Genomic DNA, 25,000 nt, shown 5'->3' with positions numbered 1-25,000 from the left:
ACACTGGCGAATATATATATATTTTTGTGCCTGACAAAGATAGAAACTCATTGCTTGATATGAATCATCGGTTGTCGGATACGAATAGATTGGTAATTTTGACACACAGCGTTGAGAGAGAGCCCGCTATTGATTTTTTTTCCCATTAGCAGTAATAGTAAAGTTTGTTTTGTTTAACGACACCACTAGAACATATTAGATGACTAACATTTGGTAATTTCTACATACAGTCTAAGAAAGAAACCCACAACATTTTCCGTCAGTAGCAAGGTATCTTTTTTAGGCACCATCCCACAGAAATGATAGCACATACCTTTGATATATCAGTCGTGGTGCACTGGTTGGAACGAGAAATAGCCCAAGGGCCCATCGATTGGGATCTATCCCAGACCGACCGCACAACAAGCGAGTGCTTTACCAATGGGCTATGTTCCCCCTCCTAGCCCATTAGGAGTAAGGGATCTTGTATATGGGTGACGTAGGTTCGAAACCGGCCAACTGACACTTTGTGTTTTTAAATATTATATGCACTTTCCCACAGAGAGAACACATACCATGGCCATTGGTAGTTTGTTTCGAATCTACGAAGTCTACTCCACTGTTCCATCAAACATCAATATATACACGATCTTCCCAACTGTATTAAGAAAAACAGTATTCAGAACAACAGTATTCAGGAAAACAGTATTCAGAACAACGGTATTCAGAAAAACAGTATTCAGAACAACAGTATTCAGAACAACAGTATTCAGGAAAACAGTATTCAGAATAACAATATTCAGGAAAAACCGTATTCAGAACAACAGTATTCAGAACAACAGTATTCAGGAAAACAGTATTCAGAACAACAGTATTCAGAAAAAAACAGTATTCAGAAAAACAGTATTCAGAAGAATGGTATTCAGAACAACGGTATTCAGAACAACAGTATTCAGGAAAACATTATTCAGAACAACATTATTCAGAAAAAAACATTCAGAACAACAGTATTCAGAAAAAAACAGTATTCAGAACAACGGTATTCAGAACAACAGTATTCAGGACAACAGTATTCAGGAAAACATTATTCAGAACAATAGTATTCAGAAAAACAGTATTCAGAACAACAGTATTCAGGAAAACAATATTCAGAACAACAGTATTCAGAAAAACAGTATTCAGAAGAACAGTATTCAGAACAACTGTATTCAGAAAAACAGTATTCAGAACAACGGTATTCAGAACAACAGTATTCAGAACAACAGTATTCAGAACAACGGTATTCAGGAAAATGGTATTCAGAACAACGGTATTCAGGAAAACAGTATTCAGAACAACGGTATTCAGAACAACAGTATTCAGGACAACGGTATTCAGAACAACAGTATTCAGAACAACAGTATTCATAACAGCAGTATTCAGGAAAACAGTATTCAGAACAACAGTATTCAGGACAAGAATATTCAGAAGAACTGTATTCAGAAGAACAGTATTCAGAACGACAGTATTCAGAAGGACAGTATTCAGAACGACACTATTCAGAACAACACTATTCAGAACAATGGTATTCAGAACAACGGTATTCAGAACAACATTATTCATAACAGCAGTATTCAGGACGACAGTATTCAGAACAACAGTATTCAGAACAGCAGTGTTCAGGAAAACAGTATTCAGAACAACAGTATTCACGAAAACAGTATTCAGAACAACAGTATTCACGAAAACAGTATTCAGAACACCAGTATTCAAAACAACAGTATACAACAGTATTCAGGAAAACAGTATTCAGAACAACAGTATTCAGGAAAACAGTGTTCAGGACAACAACATTCATAAAAAACCAGTATTCAGGAAAACAGTATTCAGAACAACAGTATTCAGAAAAAACAGTATTCAGAAGAACAGTATTAAGAAAAAACAGAATTCAGAAGAACAGTATTCAGAACAACAGTATTCAGAACAACAAGACTGAGACATGGTTGGGATATCCCAGTAAAGCGCTCGCTTAACACGCGGTCGGTTTGGGATCGATCCCCGTCGGTGGGCCCATTTGGGCTATTTCTCGTTCCAGCCAGTGCACCATGACTGATATATCAAAGGCCGTGGAATGTCTGCCTGTCTGTGTGATGGTGCATAAAAATGATCCCTGGCTACTGATGGAAAAATGTAGCAGGTTTCCTCTGTAAGACTATACGTCAAAATTACCAAATGTTTGACACCCAATAGCCGATGATTATTACATCAATCTGCTCAAGTGGAGTAAAGGACCTGCTCAAGAGTGGCTGTCAGAAAGATGTATTACCAAGTAAAGGACCTCCTCAAGAGTGGCTGTCAGAAAGATGTACTGTCCAGTAAAGGACCTCCACAAAAGTGGCAGTCAGAAAGATGTACTGTCCAGTAAAGGACCTGCTCAATAGTGGCTGTCAGAAAGATGTACTGTCCAGTAAAGGACCTCCACAAAAGTGGCAGTCAGAAAGATGTACTGTCCAGTAAAGGACCTTCTCAAGAGTGACTGTCAGAAAGATGTACTGTCCAGTAAAGGACCTGCTCAAGAGTGACTGTCAGAAAGATGTACTGTCCAGTAAAGGACCTGCTCAAGAGTGACTGTCAGAAAGATGTACTGTCCAGTAAAGGACCTGCTCAAAAGTGACTGTCAGAAAGATGTACTGTCCAGTAAAGGACCTGCTCAAGAGTGACTGTCAGAAAGATGTACTGTCCAGTAAAGGACCTCCTCAAGAGTGGCAGTCAGAAAGATGTACTGTCCAGTAAAGGACCTGCTCAATAGTGGCTGTCAGAAAGATGTACTGTCCAGTAAAGGACCTTCTCAAGAGTGGCTGTCAGAAAGATGTACTGTCCAGTAAAGGACCTCCACAAATGTGACTGTCAGAAAGATGTACTGTCCAGTAAAGGACCTCCACAAAAGTCACTGTCAGAAAGATGTACTGTCCAGTAAAGGACCTTCTCAAGAGTGGCTGTCAGAAAGATGTACTGCCCAGTAAAGGACCTTCTCAAGAGTGGCAGTCAGAAAGATGTACTGTCCAGTAAAGGACCTGCTCAATAGTGACTGTCAGAAAGATGTACTGTCCAGTAAAGGACCTCCACAAAAGTGACTGTCAGAAAGATGTACTGTCCAGTAAAGGACCTTCTCAAGAGTGGCTGTCAGAAAGATGTACTGTCCAGTAAAGGACCTTCTCAAGAGTGGCAGTCAGAAAGATGTACTGTCCAGTAAAGGACCTGCTCAATAGTGGCTGTCAGAAAGATGTACTGTCCAGTAAAGGACCTCCTCAAGAGTGGCTGTCAGAAAGATGTACTGTCCAGTAAAGGACCTTCTCAAGAGTGGCTGTCAGAAAGATGTACTGTCCAGTAAAGGACCTCCTCAAGAGTGGCAGTCAGAAAGATGTACTGTCCAGTAAAGGACCTGCTCAAAAGTGGCAGTCAGAAAGATGTACTGTCCAGTAAAGGACCTTCTCAAGAGTGGCTGTCAGAAAGATGTACTGTCCAGTAAAGGACCTGCTTAATAGTGACTGTCAGAAAGATGTACTGTCCAGTAAAGGACCTCTTCAAGAGCGGCTGTCAGAAAGATGTACTGTCCAGTAAAGGACCTGCTCAAGAGTGGCTGTCAGAAAGATGTACTGTCCAGTAAAGGACCTGCTCAAAAGTGAGTGTCAGAAAGATGTACCGTCCAGTAAAGGACCTCCTCAAGAGTGACTGTCAGAAAGATGTACTGTCCAGTAAAGGACCTCCACAAAAGTGACTGTCAGAAAGATGTACTGTCCAGTAAAGGACCTTCTCAAGAGTGGCTGTCAGAAAGATGTACTGTCCAGTAAAGGACCTCCACAAAAGTGACTGTCAGAAAGATGTACTGTCCAGTAAAGGACCTCCACAAAAGTGACTGTCAGAAAGATGTACTGTCCAGTAAAGGACCTGGTCAAGAGTAGCTGTCAGAAAGATGTACGCTCCAGTAAAGGACCTCCACAAAAGTGACTGTCAGAAAGATGTACTGTCCAGTAAAGGACCTCCTCAAGAGTGGCAGTCAGAAAGATGTACTGTCCAGTAAAGGACCTCCTCAAAAGTGACTGTCAGAAAGATGTACTGTCCAGTAAAGGACCTTCTCAAGAGTGGCTGTCAGAAAGATGTACTGTCCAGTAAATGACCTGCTCAATAGTGGCTGTCAGAAAGATGTACTGTCCAGTAAAGGACCTTCTCAAGAGTGGCTGTCAGAAAGATGTTCTGTCCAGTAAAGGACCTCCACAAAAGTGACTGTCAGAAAGATGTACTGTCCAGTAAAGGACCTTCTCAAGAGTGGCTGTCAGAAAGATGTACTGTCCAGTAAAGGACCTCCACAAAAGTGACTGTCAGAAAGATGTACTGTCCAGTAAAGGACTTTCTCAAAAGTGACTGTCAGAAAGATGTACTGTCCAGTAAAGGACCTTCTCAAGAGTGGCTGTCAGAAAGATGTGCGCTCCAGTAAAGGACCTGCTCAATAGTGGCTGTCAGAAAGATGTACTGTCCAGTAAAGGACCTTCTCAAGAGTGGCTGTCAGAAAGATGTACTGTCCAGTAAAGGACCTCCACAAAAGTGACTGTCAGAAAGATGTACTGTCCAGTAAAGGACCTTCTCAAGAGTGGCTGTCAGAAAGATGTACGCTCCAGTAAAGGACCTGCTCAATAGTGGCTGTCAGAAAGATGTACTGTCCAGTAAAGGACCTTCTCAAGAGTGACTGTCAGAAAGATGTACTGTCCAGTAAAGGACCTCCACAAAAGTGACTGTCAGAAAGATGTACTGTCCAGTAAAGGACCTTCTCAAGAGTGGCTGTCAGAAAGATGTACTGTCCAGTAAAGGACCTCCACAAAAGTGACTGTCAGAAAGATGTACTGTCCAGTAAAGGACCTTCTCAAGAGTGGCTGTCAGAAAGATGTACGCTCCAGTAAAGGACCTGCTCAATAGTGGCTGTCAGAAAGATGTACTGTCCAGTAAAGGACCTTCTCAAGAGTGATTGTCAGAAAGATGTACTGTCCAGTAAAGGACCTTCTCAAGAGTGGCTGTCAGAAAGATGTACTGTCCAGTAAAGGACCTCCACAAAAGTGACTGTCAGAAAGATGTACTGTCCAGTAAAGGACCTTCTCAAGAGTGGCTGTCAGAAAGATGTACGCTCCAGTAAAGGACCTGCTTAATAGTGACTGTCAGAAAGATGTACTGTCCAGTAAAGGACCTCTTCAAGAGCGGCTGTCAGAAAGATGTACTGTCCAGTAAAGGACCTGCTCAAGAGTGGCTGTGAGAAAGATGTACGCTCCAGTAAAGGACCTCCACAAAAGTGACTGTCAGAAAGATGTACTGTCCAGTAAAGGACCTCCTCAAGAGTGGCAGTCAGAAAGATGTACTGTCCAGTAAAGGACCTCCTCAAAAGTGACTGTCAGAAAGATGTACTGTCCAGTAAAGGACCTTCTCAAGAGTGGCTGTCAGAAAGATGTACTGTCCAGTAAATGACCTGCTCAATAGTGGCTGTCAGAAAGATGTACTGTCCAGTAAAGGACCTTCTCAAGAGTGGCTGTCAGAAAGATGTTCTGTCCAGTAAAGGACCTCCACAAAAGTGACTGTCAGAAAGATGTACTGTCCAGTAAAGGACCTTCTCAAGAGTGGCTGTCAGAAAGATGTACTGTCCAGTAAAGGACCTCCACAAAAGTGACTGTCAGAAAGATGTACTGTCCAGTAAAGGACTTTCTCAAAAGTGACTGTCAGAAAGATGTACTGTCCAGTAAAGGACCTTCTCAAGAGTGGCTGTCAGAAAGATGTGCGCTCCAGTAAAGGACCTGCTCAATAGTGGCTGTCAGAAAGATGTACTGTCCAGTAAAGGACCTTCTCAAGAGTGGCTGTCAGAAAGATGTACTGTCCAGTAAAGGACCTCCACAAAAGTGACTGTCAGAAAGATGTACTGTCCAGTAAAGGACCTTCTCAAGAGTGGCTGTCAGAAAGATGTACGCTCCAGTAAAGGACCTGCTAAATAGTGGCTGTCAGAAAGATGTACTGTCCAGTAAAGGACCTTCTCAAGAGTGACTGTCAGAAAGATGTACTGTCCAGTAAAGGACCTTCTCAAGAGTGACTGTCAGAAAGATGTACTGTCCAGTAAAGGACCTTCTCAAGAGTGGCTGTCAGAAAGATGTACTGTCCAGTAAAGGACCTCCACAAAAGTGACTGTCAGAAAGATGTACTGTCCAGTAAAGGACCTTCTCAAGAGTGGCTGTCAGAAAGATGTACTGTCCAGTAAAGGACCTCCACAAAAGTGACTGTCAGAAAGATGTACTGTCCAGTAAAGGACCTTCTCAAGAGTGGCTGTCAGAAAGATGTACGCTCCAGTAAAGGACCTGCTCAATAGTGGCTGTCAGAAAGATGTACTGTCCAGTAAAGGACCTTCTCAAGAGTGATTGTCAGAAAGATGTACTGTCCAGTAAAGGACCTTCTCAAGAGTGGCTGTCAGAAAGATGTACTGTCCAGTAAAGGACCTCCACAAAAGTGACTGTCAGAAAGATGTACTGTCCAGTAAAGGACCTTCTCAAGAGTGGCTGTCAGAAAGATGTACGCTGTAAAGGACCTGCTTAATAGTGACTGTCAGAAAGATGTACTGTCCAGTAAAGGACCTCTTCAAGAGCAGAAAGATGTACTGTCCAGTAAAGATGTCAAGAGTGGCTGTCAGAAAGATGTACTGTCCAGTAAAGGACCTGCTCAAGAGTGGCTGTCAGAAAGATGTACTGTCCAGTAAAGGACCTTCTCAAGAGTGGCTGTCAGAAAGATGTACTGTCCAGTAAAGGACCTGCTCAATAGTAAGAAAGATGTACTGTCCAGTAAAGGACCTGCTCAAGAGCGGCTGTCAGAAAGATGTACTGTCCAGTAAAGGACCTTCTCAAGAGTGGCTGTCAGAAAGATGTACTGTCCAGTAAAGGACCTGCTCAATAGTGACTGTCAGAAAGATGTACTGTCCAGTAAAGGACCTCCTCAAAAGTGGCTGTCAGAAAGATGTACTGTCCAGTAAAGTACCTCCTCAAAAGTGACTGTCAGAAAGATGTACTGTCCAGTAAAGGACCTCCTCAAAAGTGACAAAAGATGTACTGTCCAGTAAAGGACCTGTGTCAGAAAGATGTACTGTCCAGTAAAGGACCTCTTCAAGAGTGGCTGTCAGAAAGATGTACTGTCCAGTAAAGGACCTGCTCAAGAGTGACTGTCAGAAAGATGTACTGTCCAGTAAAGGACCTGCTCAAGAGTGACTGTCAGAAAGATGTACTGTCCAGTAAAGGACCTCCACAAAAGTGACTGTCAGAAAGATGTACTGTCCAGTAAAGGACCTGCTCAAGAGTGGCTGTCAGAAAGATGTACTGTCCAGTAAAGGACCTGCTCAAAAGTGAGTGTCAGAAAGATGTACCGTCCAGTAAAGGACCTCCTCAGACTGTCAGAAAGATGTACTGTCCAGTAAAGGACCTCCACAAAAGTGACTGTCAGAAAGATGTACTGTCCAGTAAAGGACCTTCTCAAGAGTGGCTGTCAGAAAGATGTACTGTCCAGTAAAGGACCTCCACAAAAGTGACTGTCAGAAAGATGTACTGTCCAGTAAAGGACCTCCACAAAAGTGACTGTCAGAAAGATGTACTGTCCAGTAAAGGACCTGGTCAAGAGTAGCTGTCAGAAAGATGTACGCTCCAGTAAAGGACCTCCACAAAAGTGACTGTCAGAAAGATGTACTGTCCAGTAAAGGACCTCCTCAAGAGTGGCAGTCAGAAAGATGTACTGTCCAGTAAAGGACCTCCTCAAAAGTGACTGTCAGAAAGATGTACTGTCCAGTAAAGGACCTTCTCAAGAGTGGCTGTCAGAAAGATGTACTGTCCAGTAAATGACCTGCTCAATAGTGGCTGTCAGAAAGATGTACTGTCCAGTAAAGGACCTTCTCAAGAGTGGCTGTCAGAAAGATGTTCTGTCCAGTAAATGACCTCCACAAAAGTGACTGTCAGAAAGATGTACTGTCCAGTAAAGGACCTTCTCAAGAGTGGCTGTCAGAAAGATGTACTGTCCAGTAAAGGACCTCCACAAAAGTGACTGTCAGAAAGATGTACTGTCCAGTAAAGGACTTTCTCAAAAGTGACTGTCAGAAAGATGTACTGTCCAGTAAAGGACCTTCTCAAGAGTGGCTGTCAGAAAGATGTGCGCTCCAGTAAAGGACCTGCTCAATAGTGGCTGTCAGAAAGATGTACTGTCCAGTAAAGGACCTTCTCAAGAGTGGCTGTCAGAAAGATGTACTGTCCAGTAAAGGACCTCCACAAAAGTGACTGTCAGAAAGATGTACTGTCCAGTAAAGGACCTTCTCAAGAGTGGCTGTCAGAAAGATGTACGCTCCAGTAAAGGACCTGCTCAATAGTGGCTGTCAGAAAGATGTACTGTCCAGTAAAGGACCTTCTCAAGAGTGACTGTCAGAAAGATGTACTGTCCAGTAAAGGACCTTCTCAAGAGTGACTGTCAGAAAGATGTACTGTCCAGTAAAGGACCTTCTCAAGAGTGGCTGTCAGAAAGATGTACTGTCCAGTAAAGGACCTCCACAAAAGTGACTGTCAGAAAGATGTACTGTCCAGTAAAGGACCTTCTCAAGAGTGGCTGTCAGAAAGATGTACTGTCCAGTAAAGGACCTCCACAAAAGTGACTGTCAGAAAGATGTACTGTCCAGTAAAGGACCTTCTCAAGAGTGGCTGTCAGAAAGATGTACGCTCCAGTAAAGGACCTGCTCAATAGTGGCTGTCAGAAAGATGTACTGTCCAGTAAAGGACCTTCTCAAGAGTGATTGTCAGAAAGATGTACTGTCCAGTAAAGGACCTTCTCAAGAGTGGCTGTCAGAAAGATGTACTGTCCAGTAAAGGACCTCCACAAAAGTGACTGTCAGAAAGATGTACTGTCCAGTAAAGGACCTTCTCAAGAGTGGCTGTCAGAAAGATGTACGCTCCAGTAAAGGACCTGCTTAATAGTGACTGTCAGAAAGATGTACTGTCCAGTAAAGGACCTCTTCAAGAGCGGCTGTCAGAAAGATGTACTGTCCAGTAAAGGACCTGCTCAAGAGTGGCTGTCAGAAAGATGTACTGTCCAGTAAAGGACCTGCTCAAGAGTGGCTGTCAGAAAGATGTACTGTCCAGTAAAGGACCTTCTCAAGAGTGGCTGTCAGAAAGATGTACTGTCCAGTAAAGGACCTGCTCAATAGTGGCAGTCAGAAAGATGTACTGTCCAGTAAAGGACCTGCTCAAGAGCGGCTGTCAGAAAGATGTACTGTCCAGTAAAGGACCTTCTCAAGAGTGGCTGTCAGAAAGATGTACTGTCCAGTAAAGGACCTGCTCAATAGTGACTGTCAGAAAGATGTACTGTCCAGTAAAGGACCTCCTCAAAAGTGGCTGTCAGAAAGATGTACTGTCCAGTAAAGTACCTCCTCAAAAGTGACTGTCAGAAAGATGTACTGTCCAGTAAAGGACCTCCTCAAAAGTGACTGTCAGAAAGATGTACTGTCCAGTAAAGGACCTCCTCAAGAGCGGCTGTCAGAAAGATGTACTGTCCAGTAAAGGACCTCTTCAAGAGTGGCTGTCAGAAAGATGTACTGTCCAGTAAAGGACCTGCTCAAGAGTGACTGTCAGAAAGATGTACTGTCCAGTAAAGGACCTGCTCAAGAGTGACTGTCAGAAAGATGTACTGTCCAGTAAAGGACCTCCACAAAAGTGACTGTCAGAAAGATGTACTGTCCAGTAAAGGACCTGCTCAAGAGTGGCTGTCCTCTCACATGTAAGACGAGGCACATGGGATCAACCACTATTTTGCCAAAATGCCCATTCAAGAGAGATCTTGGCCACGGGTAATCATTTTGTCATTCAGATTTAATTTTCGCCCAAAGATACACTGCGCATTTAAAGTGTAAATGTTCTGACTGTATGCGAATAGAATTATAGATGGGTTTTGTTGTTGGTTTTTGTTTAGTTTTTTTGTTGTTGGTTTTTGTTTTGGGTTTTTTAACAATTAAAAATTATACACTACCAGTGAAAGATTTTGTTTAAAATTCAGGGAGTCTTTTGTGTATCACTATCATGAGAAGTTGTCTGAATCCATAAAGACTCTTATAAGAAGGCGCTGGACACTTTCGGTGGAAAGCATCACCGTTGCTCTAATGAGGATTCGCGACTACACTGTTTCTGTTACGGATACCAATAGCTAATCAGAACGTCCACAATTTCCAAAGCATGTTTATGTCTTTCTCGAATGTAACTGCATACAGTTACAACGCTAAAACACATGCATTTACGAAAAACAGGCTTCGTAAATTCGGTCCAGTATGATGGACTCGATTACAGTTATCTTCCCATTTGGTTGTCCAAAATCCGGAAATTTGTCCGTGCAAGTAGTCTGCTGTTTGACTGTGATTATTTCATAGCAGAGAGCTGTGAAGTGGTAACTATTTGACTGATGTGACAGGGGAGAGCATGTAGTTTGTAAACATGTGTAACTTGTTGACATTGAAGACTTGTTTGTGGTAATTCCGGCCCATGCAAAAGTAGTGATTTTTGTATAAAATGGGTGTACTCCGGCCAGGTTTAGTGGGTGTGTTTGTTTAAACCAATATGCTGGGAGAAAGAGCTGGACAACAGGGGTTGTCCTTTTTAGGGCATGTGTCCCACAGGCAGGCAAAGGTACATACAAAAATCCACGGGCCTGCTGATATTAATAAAAAAAAGGTTATAGCCACTAAGGCTATATAGAAACATATAGCGAAATTAATTGTGGTCTGAGGTCTGATTCAGCAACGTTACTAATCGTTCAGCTAGTTTCGCAGATCGGCACGATTAGTAACTTAAATATGGCGATATTCTCAGAAAAGTTATTTATTTATTATTATTAACCCAGCAGGCACTCATAACGGAGAAAATAAAAATCATAATTTCTCACTGAGAAATTATCATGCATTGGTTTAACGTACACTTCTATTGGACGATTTCACGCCAACAAACCAATCACCTTTTCGGTACTAAATATGACGTCATCACGATTGGCAAAGCACACACACAATGACGTCACGCAGTTTAAAGACATTGCGTTTGTAAACGTCTTTCTGGTTTCAGTGTTAAACTTGTAATAAAATGGTAGTTTAATGCAATTCATTATAGATTTGTTTTAAAGAATATATAGAACTTTGGGTTTGAAAATTATCTGTGAACCGTGAATAAACTAAAGTTAAAGCAATACCCAGAACAGTAAAATAGTTTACGTCGTTTGTATATACATGGACGTGTAGCCGATGTAGCCTATATCGAAAAGAAAGGCTTTAAAAAAACACCCAAATAGCTGGGGTAAATAAATACAATAACAAACTTGGTACTAGTTATTATCAATTTATGTCCCTCGTGAAATAATATTGACTTGTTATTCGGGACATAAATTCGATTTTAACTGGTTATTCGTTTATTATCCCCTATTCTCAAAATTATATATTAGTCACGAAATTTAACCGTAAAGAGCGGGAAGCAAATTGTTGTGATCTAACCATCTTCTCTCAAACGACTATCCGTAACGATAACGGTGTGGTTGAGAATTCTGACTCTTAAAATCATGTCAGTATAATATTTCTGAATCTATATACTATATATGTGTATGCATGATTAACAAATATTGAAAACTATCCCTTGGGTGTATGTATGTGTGTGTGTGTGTGTGTGTGTGTGGGGGGGGGGGGGGGGGGGTCAGTAGAGATATTTTCTTCTAAGACGTTATAATATTGTTTGCTGGTGTGTGTGTGTGTGTGTGTGTGTATGTGTGTGGGGGTGTGCGTGAGTGTGTGTGTGTGTGTGTGTGTGTGTGTGTGTGTCTGTCTATGTGTGTGTGTGTGTATCTCATGTGTGTGTGTGTGTGTGTATGTGTGAGAGTGTGTATCTCATGTGTGTATGTGTGTGTGTGTATGTATGTGTGTGTGTGTCTATGTGTGTATATGTGTGTGGAAGAGTGTGTATCTTATGCGCGTGTGTGTGTGTGTGTGTGTGTGTAGGTGTGTGAGAGAGTGTATATCTCGTGTGTGTGTGTCTGTCTGTATCTCATGCGTGTGTGTGTGTGCCTGTGTGTGTGTCTGTGTGTTTGAGTGTATGTGTGTATGTCTCTGTGTGTGTATGTGTGTGTGTGTGCGTTTGTGTGTATGTCTGTGTGTTTGTGTGTGTGTGAGTGTGTCTGTGTGTGTATGTGCGTGTGTGTATGTGCGTGTGTGTATGTGTGTGTCTCTGTGTGTGTGTGTGCGTGCGTGCGTGTGTGTGCGTGCGTGTGTCTGTGTGTGTGCCTGTGTCTATGTGTGTGTATGTCTGCGTGTGTGTGTCTCTCTCTGTGTGTGTGTGTGTATGTGCGTGTCTGTGTGTCTGTGTGTCTATGTGTGTGTGTGTGTCTGCGTGTGGGTGTCTATGTGTGTGTCTCTGTGTGTGTGTGTGTGTGTGTATGTGCGTGTCTCTGTGTGTCTGTGTGTGTTTATGTGTGTGTGTGTGTGGGTCTATGTGTCTGTGTGTGTGTCTGTGTCTATGTGTGTGTGTCTGTGTGTGTGTGTGTCTCTGTGTGTGTGTGTGTGTGTGTGTGTCTGTGTCTATATGTGTGTGTGTGTCTGTGTGTGTGTGTGTCTGTGTATATATGTGTGTGTGTGTGTCTGTGTGTGTGTATGTGTCTGCGTGTGTGTGTCTATGTTTTTGTATGTGCGTGTCTCTGTGTGTGTGTGTGTGTCTGTGTGTGTGTGTCTGTGTCTATGTGTGTGTGTATGTGTGTGTGTCTGTGTGTGTGTGTCTCTCTGTGTGTGTGTGTGTGTGTGTGTGTGTGTGTGTGTGTGTGTGTGTGTGTGTGTGTGTGTGTGTGTTCCCTTCGGTAGAGCTTTTCCCTGACTGTGTTATCCCCAGATTAACCAGTGCGGCACAACTAGTATCATTCCCAGACTGGAGCTCGTCGCGGTAAGACGTGTTTGTGCACACTGCACGTGCTTTCGCGGCTCGACTTGGGGATCCTTCACTTTTGTTGTTTTTATCAGCGAAGTGAAGTTTTCTACTGGGATGTATGCGGCCATTGGAACTGATTGAACGCTGGAACGCTTCTCGTTCGACAGTCTGCACCACCAGGTTGGATTCTTTTTTAGCGAGATTCCTTGCATCCACGTCATTTCTCCGTCTGACTATGTTGACTTGCTTTTTTCGTGACTCGTATGACGGCCATTCTGCAGAATGCCACGGTTGTTCGCGTTTAGTCTCTACATGTCCGAGCCTGTCCTAGCAGCACTGGAAGATTGACCGCTCCACTCTAAGAAGAAATAGGAAGAGGGGTCAGCCCCTACTACTCTTTTCTAGATTTTATTTTATTGTGATACCATCTCGTATCCTCCGGAAACGGGCCCGTCCGCACCACTATACCAACCTATGACGACTGGACTATACCCTAGTCTGATTCTCTCTCTCGTTCAGACGGATCCGGCTTCTCAAGATCTGTATTTCAGCACAGCACTACACCTTCAAAGTCTATTGACTGTCAATCTAGGGTGTTTTCTTGACGGGATGCAACCCTTCTCGTCCCTACAAGCTGTGCACCTTAACGAGGCCACTCACGTGGACATATAGATCGGACTTTAAACTTTTAGACCTTCGTTCAAAAGTTTATGTCGAAATTACTTTCTTTTTTAAATATTATTAAATAGTCCGATCCTCTCTTCTTTCTCTTATTTATTTTTGGACTGTCCTTCTAAAATGCTCCAAATTATATAAATATTCGACCGAGCAATCAATTCTTTTTATTTTTGGCGTGTAACTTTCTTTTTTTTTCTCTTTTTTTTAAATTCTATTAACTTTTTTTACTAATTGCTATTTTCGAAATTTTGCCCATTTTCAACACACACACCCCCCCCCCCCCTCCCCCTCCCATCTTATATAATTTCTTTTTGACCACCCGATCTAATCTGGCGACCAAATTTAATGAGTAGAATTTTCTTTATTATTTATATTAGAGATGCGCATCAACATTTTAAAGGCCCACTATTTAATTTTTGGATGTAAATTTCAAAATTGTCCGCTTAATTTTTTTTTCTGTCCCGGGACAAGCCCCTGGCAATCCAGAGACAGGCCCCGGGACGGACATGCTCGAAACTCTAGTGGTACATGAGCATGTAAAAATTATTCGTACTCGCACAACTAGTATATCAAAGGACGTGGTATGTGGTGTTCTGTCTGTGGGAAAAGTGTTGGTAATGTCAGAATTGTCAAATGGGTGACATCTAAGACTTTTAATTAATGAATCAATGTGCGTCAGTGGTAACAATACACACAACAAACTTTAATGTCAAATATGATTATGACGATGTTGGTAATGATGATGGTGGTGATGATTGTGATAATGGTGATGGTGAAGGTGGTGATGATGATGATGACGTTGAATGTGATGATAGTGATGATGATGATGATGGTGGTGGTGGTGGTGATGATGATGGAGGTGGTGGTGATGATGATGATCATCATGGTGATGATGATGATGATGATGATGATGACGTTGAATATGATGATAATGATGATGGTGATAATGATGATGATGGTGGTGGTGATGGTGATGATGATGGTGGTGATGATGGTGATGGTGGTGGTGATGGTGATGATGGTGGTGGTGATAATGATGATGGTGGTGATGATGATGGTGGTGGTGGTGATGATGATGATCATGGTGATGATGATGATCGTAGTGGTGATGATGATCATGATGACATTATTATTATTTTATCATTATTGTTGTTGTTATTATTATTATTATTATTATTATATTTTTCAGAAAATGAACTGGATGTCTTTGAGTGTGTTCATATTGACCATAATGGCTCAAGTCAGCCTCACACAATGTGGATACCTTGAACGAGTGTTTCCGGAAAGGCACGCACCCTTTCGTAATGCGGCCGGCTACCGCTCTCGTTTGCTGAATCAGTTGTTTGAGAACTATTTTATGTACGGAATAAAACGAAACTACCCGTCACGATTCGACAGGATGGGTCGATTTTACGGGAAACGTAGTTACCTCGCTTCCAACCTGGACCACCAGTATCGGTACGTTAACACTTACACTAGGCAATTAATGCTTTTTTCAGCAGCTAGCCATGGTGACTACATAGAGAATAATACAAGAGTGGCCGTTAGATATTTATCTTAAGAGTTGTTTTAAAATCTATTTAACGAGCGAAAGTGAATTTCATACGTTTTGACCGGCCTCGGTGGCGCAGTGGTTAAGCCGCCGGACAGGCTGGTAGGTACAAGGTTCGTAGCCCGGTACCGGCTCCAACCCAGAGCGAGTTCTTAAGGGCTCAGTGGGTAGATGTAAGGCCACTATACCTTCTTCTCTCTGACTAACCACAAACCAACTAACAACTGTCCTGGACAAACAGCCCAGATAGCTGATGTGTGTGCCCATGACTGCGTGCTTGAACCTTAATTGGATATAATCACGAAAATAAGTTGAAATGAATGAATGAATGTTGTATAGCGCGGACCCTGGAATAGCTTAGCGAGGTAACCAAGGACAAAAGGTCACATGGATCATCTCCCTGAAAAGGGACACGTCAATGGAAATAAACTGTGCAAAAGAATGGACACTTTGTTGCTTTCAGGGCGGGCGGGCGGAATGGCGGGCAGGCCTTCCTCCCCCTGCTCTTCTCCCTTGAATCCGCTCTTCATATAGTAAGCGTTTAATACAGTAAATGCGGATCTAGGGGCATGGGCCAGCAACCCCCTAAATTTTGCGATAGTTATAATTTTATTATATAATTAATTTTCATTTTTTTTACGATCCCCCTCCAAACCTCCCTCAAAGTTCCCTTGGCATTCCACCTTATGCCACTGCCCCCCCCCCCCTCCCCATATTGATTTTCTAGATCCGTCACTGAAATATGGACGTTAGCTGTGCTATCAAACACCAATGTTGTCCGAAACACGATCAGTTTAGTCGTCCTGATGTCGTCTGCTAACTGACATAATGGATAGCTTTGCTCAATGACGTGTCATTTTTTGAACAGGAACTAGTCTTTGATTTTTGATTTTTGAATTTATTTTTATTTATTTTTTACCACTGAAAAAACGTATTATTGTTTGAGAATAATTCGAAACTTATTGACCAACATGGTAATATTAGACATAAAAAACATATTTCTAAAAAAGGGAGTAATTTCTTATTATAATAGCAATAAACATGATTAATTCCTTTTCGTGAGGAAAGTGCCAGGATCAAGTTTCTTACGTATTGCTGATTGACATTTCTAATAATAATTAGATTTTTTTTTTTATCACAAAACATATTTAATTTCAGTCTGCTTTTATGTGGAGGGCGAGACGCAGCCCAGTGGTAAAGCCTGATGCGCGGTCGGTCTGGGATCGACCCCTGTCGGTGGGCCCATTGGGCTATTTCTAGCTCTAGCCAGTGCACCTCTCAATGCGAAGGTGTAAGACCACTACACCCTCTTCTCTTTCACTAACCACTAATTACTAACAACTAACAACTAACCCACTGTCTTGGACAGACAGCTCAGATAGCTGAAGTGTGTACCTAGGACAGCGTGATCGAACCTTAATTGGACATACGCACGGAAATAAATTGAAATAATAAATAATAATAAAGATTGCTGCCCAACCATTTGACAGTATACCGCTGATAAAAATGAGATATTTCTTAGTTTTATTTTCAGCCTATTTAAAATATTAGTTTTTGGAATATAATCTTTGCACACGGTGTTGTTGTTAAAGATTTCTAATAACAGAATGGATTTAATCGTTGGCGATGTCACCATTAAGGATATTGTTTTAAAATGTGATATCGATGTTTATATCTTCATGGCTGCTTTCTACAATTTCTTATAAAAAAATGCAAATAGATGGTAAATTTTTATTTCATTTGTAGACTATTTTATCTTAACGAATGATTTAAGTTCCTTTTAGTTAGTTTATTTCATTACAGTCTCCTTCAGTAGATGTACGTACTCCCGTTTGTTAAGACTGGCAGGTTTGGGCTTTTTTTTTATTTACACCTTACCACTTTTAAAGGGACATTCCTGAGTTTGCTGCATTGTAAGATGTTTCCGACTAATAAAATATTTCTACGATTAAACTTGCATATTAAATATATTTTCTTGTTTAGAATATCAGTGTCTGTATATTCACTGTGTTTCTGGTCATTTCTATATTTGTAAGAAGCCCAAACTGGATTTTGTATGTACGTATGTACGAAAAAATTATATTTAGGAAATAAAATTAAATTTAACCTAGTACAAATATTAGAACGATCGGAAACACGTTCAATATACAGCCGCTAATATTGTATGCAGAAAAAACATTTTATATGCAATTACAATCGTTAAAAAGTCTCTGTTAGTCGATAACATCTTAGAAATTGCAGCAAACTCAGGAATGTCCCTTTAAGGAATTATTTAAGTTCCTTTTAGTTAGTTTATTTCATTACAGTCTCCTTCACTAGATGTACGTACTCCCGTTTGTTAAGACTGGCAGGTTTGGGTTTTTTTGTTTTTTTACACCTTACCACTATTAACGGGACATTCCTGAGTTTGCTGCATTGTAAGATGTTTCCGACTAATAAAATATTTCTACGATTAAACTTACATATTAAATATATTTCTTTTTGTTAAGAATATCAGTGTCTGTATATTCAATGTGTTTCTGGTCGTCTTAATATTTGTAAGAAGCCCCAATTGGACTTTGTCTTCAAATAATTTCGTACATACGAAAACATAATATTTTAGGAAATAAAATGAAATTTAACCTAGCACAAATATTAGAACGATGAGAAACACGTTTAATATGCAGCCACTAATATTTTATGGAGAAACGTTAAAAAGTCTCTCTTAGTCGATAACATCTTAAAAATTGCAGCGAACTCAGGAATGTCCCTTTAAGCATCGATTGGCGATCAGTGTTATATTTTTAGGATTATCGGTATTTCATTTAATTTCATTTCAACTTATTTTGTGCTCATATCCTATTAAGGTTCAAGCTCGCTGTCCTGGACACACTCTTCAGCTATCTGGGCTGTCTGTCCAGGACAGTGGGTTAGGGAGGAAGGAAATGGTTTATTTAACGACGCACCCAACACATTTTGTTTACGGTTATATGGCGTCGGACATATGATTAAAGACCACACAGATATTGAGAGAAGAAACCCGTTCTCCCCACTTCATAGGCTACTCTTTACAATTAGCAGCAAGGGATCTTTTATATGCATCATCACATAGACAGGATAGCACATACCCCGGCCTTTGATGTACCAGTCGTCTGGATGGAGCGAGAAATAGCCCAGTGAGCCCACTGACTGGGATGGATCCCAAACCGACCGCGCACCAAGCGAGCGGTTTACCACTGGGCTACGTCTCACCCAGGACAGTGGGTTAGTTGTTAGTGGTTAGTGGTTAGTTGTTAGTTGTTAGTGGTTAGTTGTTAGTGGTTAGCGGTTAGTGAGAGAGAAGAGAGTGTAGTGGTCTTACACCTATCCACTGAGTCGTTATATCTTTATAGAGCACATTGATAATTTATTCCAGAGCAAACCCGCAACATTTTTTCCATTAGCAGCAATGGATCTTTTATATGTACTTTTGGACAGACCGGATTGCACATACCACGGCATTTGACCAGTTTCGTTGCACTCATTGGAACGATTATTAAAAAAAAAAAAAAAAAAAAAAAAAAAAAAAAAAAAAAAAAAAAAAAAAAAACCCAGCAATCAGTTAAATGGATTCACCGAGGTGGTTCGATCCTGCGACACACGCACCTCGGGCGAGCGCTCAACTGACTGAGTTAAATCCCGCCCCATATTATGCAAAGATTAGAATTGTGAGGGATTGATTAACTGATATTTATTACAAAAATTGCAACTATGAAGCATTTCATAATGCTTTGAAAGTTCACTTGGAAATAGAGACCTAATTAAAATGTCATTCTCCAATACTCTCTTAATATCCCCACAACTTCTTTATACTTATCTACTGTTGCACACACACACACACACACACACACACACACACACACACACTCTCTCTCTCATTAACGGCGCAGACATTAGTTTCAATCCGTGAAAATGGACACTAAGATAGGTTAATCTACAAACCCGTAACACATTTGGATAAAGTTACAATAGAGAGAAATATGAGGTGTGGCGTTGAAATGGAGAAATAGCCTTAAAGGGTCATTCCCGAGTTTGCTGCATTGTAAGATGTATCCGACTAATAACATATTTCTACGATTAAACTTACATGTGAAATATATTTTCTTGTTTAGAATATCAGTGTTTGTATATTCAATGTGTTTCTGGTCGTCTTAATATTTGTAAGAAGCCCAAACTGGATATTGTCTTCAAATAATTTCGTATGTACAAAAACATTTTTTTTTTAGGAAATAAAATGAAATTTAACCTAGTACAAATATTAGAATGATCAGAAACACTTTTAATATCCAACCACTAATATTTTATGCAGAAAAATATATTTGATATGCAATTATAAGCACGATTGGCGATCAGTGTATATTTTTAGGATTATCGGTATTTCATTTAATTTCATTTCAACTTATTTTGTGCTCATATCCTATTAAGGTTCAAGCTCGCTGTCCTGGGCACACACTTCAGCTATCTGGGCTGTCTGTCCAGGACAGTGGGTTAGGGAGGAAGGAAATGGTTTATTTAACGACGCACCCAGCACATTTTGTTTACGGTTATATGGCGTCGGACATATGATTAAAGACCACACAGATATTGAGGGAAGAAATCCGTTCTCCCCACTTCATAGGCTACTCTTTACAATTAGCAGCAAGGGATCTTTTATATGCATCATCACATAGACAGGATAGCACATACCCCGGCCTTTGATGTACCAGTCGTCTGGATGGAGCGAGAAATAGCCCAGTGAGCCCACTGACTGGGATCGATCCCAAACCGACCGCGCACCAAGCGAGCGGTTTACCACTGGGCTACGTCTCACCCAGGACAGTGGGTTAGTTGTTAGTGGTTAGTGGTTAGTGGTTAGTTGTTAGTTGTTAGTGGTTAGTTGTTAGTGGTTAGTGGTTAGTGAGAGAGAAGAGAGTGTAGTGGTCTTACACCTATCCACTGAGTCGTTATATCTTTATAGAGCACATTGATAATTTATTCCAGAGCAAACCCGCAACATTTTTTCCATTAGCAGCAATGGATCTTTTATATGTACTTTTGGACAGACCAGATTGCACATACCACGGCATTTGACCAGTTTCGTTGCACTCATTGGAACGATTAATAAAAAAAAAAAAAAAAAAACGCAATCAGTTGAATGGATTCACCGAGGTGGTTCGATCCTGCGACGCACGCACTTCGGGCGAGCGCTCAACTGACTGAGTTAAATCCCGCCCCATATTATGCAAAGATTAGAATTGTGAGGGATTGATTAAATGATATTTATTACAAAAATTGCAACTATGAAGCATTTCATAATGCTTTGAAAGTTCACTTGGAAATAGAGACCTAATTAAAATGTCATTATCTAATACTCTCTCAGTATCCCCACAACTTCTTTATACTTATCTACTGTTGCACACACACACACACACACACACACACTCTCTCTCTCTCTCATTAACGGCGCAGACATTAGTTTCAATCCGTGAAAATGGACACTAAGATAGGTTAATCTACAAACCCGTAACACATTTGGATAAAGTTACAATAGAGAGAAATATGAGGTGTGGCGTTGAAATGGAGAAATAGCCTTAAAGGGTCATTCCCGAGTTTGCTGCATTGTAAGATGTATCCGACTAATAAAATATTTCTACGATTAAACTTACATGTTAAATATATTTTCTTGTTTAGAATATCAGTGTTTGTATATTCAATGTGTTTCTGGTCGTCTTAATATTTGTAAGAAGCCCAAACTGGATATTGTCTTCAAATAATTTCGTATGTACAAAAACATTTTTTTTTTAGGAAATAAAATGAAATTTAACCTAGTACAAATATTAGAATGATCAGAAACACTTTTAATATACAACCACTAATATTTTATGCAGAAAAATATATTTGATATGCAATTACAACCGTTAAAAAATTTCTGTTAGTCGATAACATCTTAAAAATTGCAGCAAACTCAGGAATGTCCCTTTAAATAGGCTAGAGCTCGTCTTCATAGTCATTACGTCTCAGAGGTGTATATGAAAAATGCATTTCTTGGTATTAGAAACACTAGGATAACAAGACACTTTAATTGTACGGAAATTGATAATCTAAACAATAAAAGCTAAGCAATATCTGATTTCAATTATCGAAAAAACACACAAAAACCCCGGCTCTAATAGTGGAAAATATGTAGTAGTGTTTAGAAACTAGGATCCGTCTCTTTAAATGCATCTTTTTTTTTAGAGTATCAGGGAGTTATTAACTCACTTAAAGGGACATTCCTGAGTTTGCTGCATTGTAAGATGTTTCCGACTAATAAAATATTTTTACAATTAAACTTACATATTAAATGTATTTTCTTGTTTAGAATATCAGTTTCTGTATATTCAATGTGTTTCTGGTCGTCTTAATATTTGTAAGGAGCCCAAACTGGATTCTGTTTTCAAATAATTTTGTACGTACGAAAACATTATATTTTAGAAAATTAAATTAAATTTAACCCAGTAAAAATATTATAACGATCAGAAACGCGTTTAATATAGAGCCACTAATTTTACGCAGATAAATATATTTGATATGTAATTACAATCGTTAGAAAGGCTATGTTAGTCGATAACATCTTAAACATTGCAGCATATTCAGGAATGTCCCTTTAATATAAAACTCCCGAAACCCAACCCTCACCACAGTTGCTACCATCTGCTGACGCCTTACTACTAATCTAAACGACACATCCAGGTATCAACCTGTCCATTGCCAAATTAGCAATTGCTAATTTTCGTATAAAATGGCTATACAATTTATAACCTTATATTACCCACTTTTGAATTATTTTCACCTGTCTGAACTTACTGGAGAAGTCAGAGGTTGTGCCCACGACAGGCGTGCTTGAACAGTCTTCTGATGGAAGCATGCCAAAAACATTACCCACACCCAGACATCCACATGATTTTCAAAGAAATACTCTTACATATGTGAAAATTGCCCAAACCAAAATACTTTCCAGTGTGAGCTGTGAAAATTGTTCACATTTTGTTTTGTTTTTATAGCAGAGTAAATATTTCTGATAATATATTTAATTGTGTGTTATTTTCAGTTTTGACAGATCCTGAGTTACCAGCATCGGCCATTTCCGTTCCAAAGATAAAACGACAAATGGAAGACAAGTGGGGTGTTTTGACCGGAACATGCAGCTGAAATGCAAACTCAAACACGAACTCGGACAAAGAGAAATCCAATATTGACGTAGCTTTTGTAAAAATTTCATAACTTAATTTAGATATTGTGTTTGGTCAATCGACAATAACGATTACTTCCGTCATTTGTCGGAAATTAGATACGCTGTCCCAAATTGGTTGTGACGATGATATTTTTAGAAGAAGAAAAAAAGAAGTTATTTTTGTTATTTTGTTGAAAGTTAAATAACAGGAAAGAAAGGCCCGCGGTGAAAGGTAACGTGAAAGTGGCTAACGTAATCATCCTTTCCGCCTGAGTGATTTGGGATTTGTTTGAGATGTTTCATCTACTACGTCATGTTTGGCAAAAAGCTTAATGAAAAATGGAAATTGAATTTGGTAAGCAGACATAAGACAGCATTTTGTAAAATCGTATGTTGAAGGGGACATGTGGTGAAGTTGGTGATGTGTGTGTTCTCACACATACTAACACACACACACACACACACACGCACGCACACACACTGTCAGTCACACACACCTACACACCTACACACACACACACACACATACACATACACATACACACACACATACACACAGACACAACACACATACACAACACACATACACACACACACACACATACGCACACACAGTCACACCTATACACACACATGCACACACACGGACGCACACACACATACACACGCACGTACACATACATACACTCATATGCATACACACACACACACACACACACACAGACACACACACACACACACACACACACACACACACATATCTCCCCATAAATATCGATTTAGAATACATTAATATCTAGGTTGTTTTCATGTTAAATGAAGTTTATCGAACAATACGTTAATATCTGAATACAATTTACAATATGTAGAAAACACTAGTTAAAATGTGTTTTGTTTAACGACACTACTAGAGCACACTGGTTAATTAATCGTCGGCTATTGGATGTCAAAAATTTGGTAATTCGAACTCGTAATCTTCAGAGGAAACCTGCTACATTTTTCCTAAACAGGACCATACATACCACGGCCTTTGTTACACCAGTAGCGGTGTACTGGCTGGAACAAGAAATAGCTCAATGGGCCCACCGACGAGAATCGATCCACAACTTTTTTCGAGTAGTACATCCACACGTGTTGAATGGCTTGTCGCCTACAATAGCTATACATCAAAACGAAACACGATATCGTTCCTAATAAAGATAATTTATTTCGTATTTTTAAAATAAAAATTGTCTTGAAAACGGGTTTTTAAAAATCAAAACAATCAATTGAAAATTAAATAATAAGTAACTTTGAGCAATACAGCATTCCTTTACTGATCATAAATAGTGAAAAAAATATAGAAATTGATCTTGTCATCTTACGTTGACAACACATACTAGTTTTTGCGGGATTAAAGTACATTTTGAGCAAGAACAAACACCAATATGAGCAGAAACACACTGGACTTGTTTACGACATTGGATATGCTAAAAAAAAAAAAAAAAAAAAAAGTTTTAAAAGAGACGTTGTTAGTACTGTAAAATGTGACGGTAAAAATACCTGTAACAGTCGAACATATTTTACACTGCCTCAAAACTAGGAGTAGTGATTTTGAGGTTTCATTATTAGCTTTTCCATTCCTTGTCATAATAATATACTTAACAGAAAAATAAACACACATTTTCATGACAAATTACACGTCATTCAGTAAACTGACTGTCAAAATTAGCATACAATCGTCACATGACATCATTCGTTTTAAGAGACACAAACAAATAAAATGATTCAGACTGAATACCTTTTTTATATGACACGAGGTCCAATAATCATCATTCGGGTCCAAGTTTTCGTGCGAACATTAAACATAATGATATCTCGCACAATAGTAACGTGTTCCTGGTGACTCTCGACTCTCAAAATTGCACGTTTGTTGCCAAAAAACCCCACAAAACGTTTCAAACAGGTAAGATTTAAGATTAGTAAAGCTATCTTGAATACTGTTGTCGAACTTAAAGGCATATTGTCACAGACCACTGACCTATTTAATGGTCTAACAAAGTGTTACCTGAACAAAAGTTATTTGATTTGTCACTAAATGTACTTTATTCAACCATCTTCATAACCACCATACTCCATTTATTAATGATATTTTGTAAAAATAATTGAATTATGGCAATGATCCATAATTCAAAAACTAAAATTCCCGAGAGGGTTGACATGGATTTCACTCCATCATGGTTCAGTTAAGGAGATGCGATAGCTAGATTTGGTTTCCAACAATTAATGTAATTTTTATTTATTATCCATTTTTAGAGAAATATGGTTCTTAAATCCGTGACAGTATGCCTTTAAATTGGTTATATAATTTCACTTCACATATACAACATTGTTCTATTTTTATAAAAATATATTTAAGGATTGTCTCTTATTATTTTTTATTTTTTTTACTTTCGAGGTATGAAAAAACCCCTCATCTACAAATTGTGTGAATTGGAGATGCCGTTCTCACATAAGTTTGCGAATGATTGTTTCATAAACAATAACGCTCAATAAGACAACCTTCCTATATAAAATGTCGTATGGAGATATGATGCTCCCTGACGACGTCTTTTTTACGTTCATTGAGACAATAAC

At 39.8% G+C, this 25,000-nt stretch overlaps 1 long non-coding RNA gene across 1 annotated transcript in view; it reads left to right on the top strand.

Annotated features, from left to right (window-relative positions):
* Nucleotides 1-22,916, top strand: part of LOC121387864 — a 45,959-nt gene extending 23,043 nt beyond the window's left edge. The window contains exons 2-3 of the long non-coding RNA XR_005959895.1: nt 14,812-15,080; nt 22,262-22,916. This is a non-coding gene — a long non-coding RNA (uncharacterized LOC121387864). The remainder of the gene's footprint in view (nt 1-14,811; nt 15,081-22,261) is intronic.
* Nucleotides 22,917-25,000: the final 2,084 nt, after the last annotated feature.

Source organism: Gigantopelta aegis, chromosome 13, assembly GCF_016097555.1.
Source record: "Gigantopelta aegis isolate Gae_Host chromosome 13, Gae_host_genome, whole genome shotgun sequence".
NCBI classification, from domain to species: domain Eukaryota; kingdom Metazoa; phylum Mollusca; class Gastropoda; order Neomphalida; family Peltospiridae; genus Gigantopelta; species Gigantopelta aegis.
This window is presented reverse-complemented; position numbering and strand designations above follow the sequence as displayed.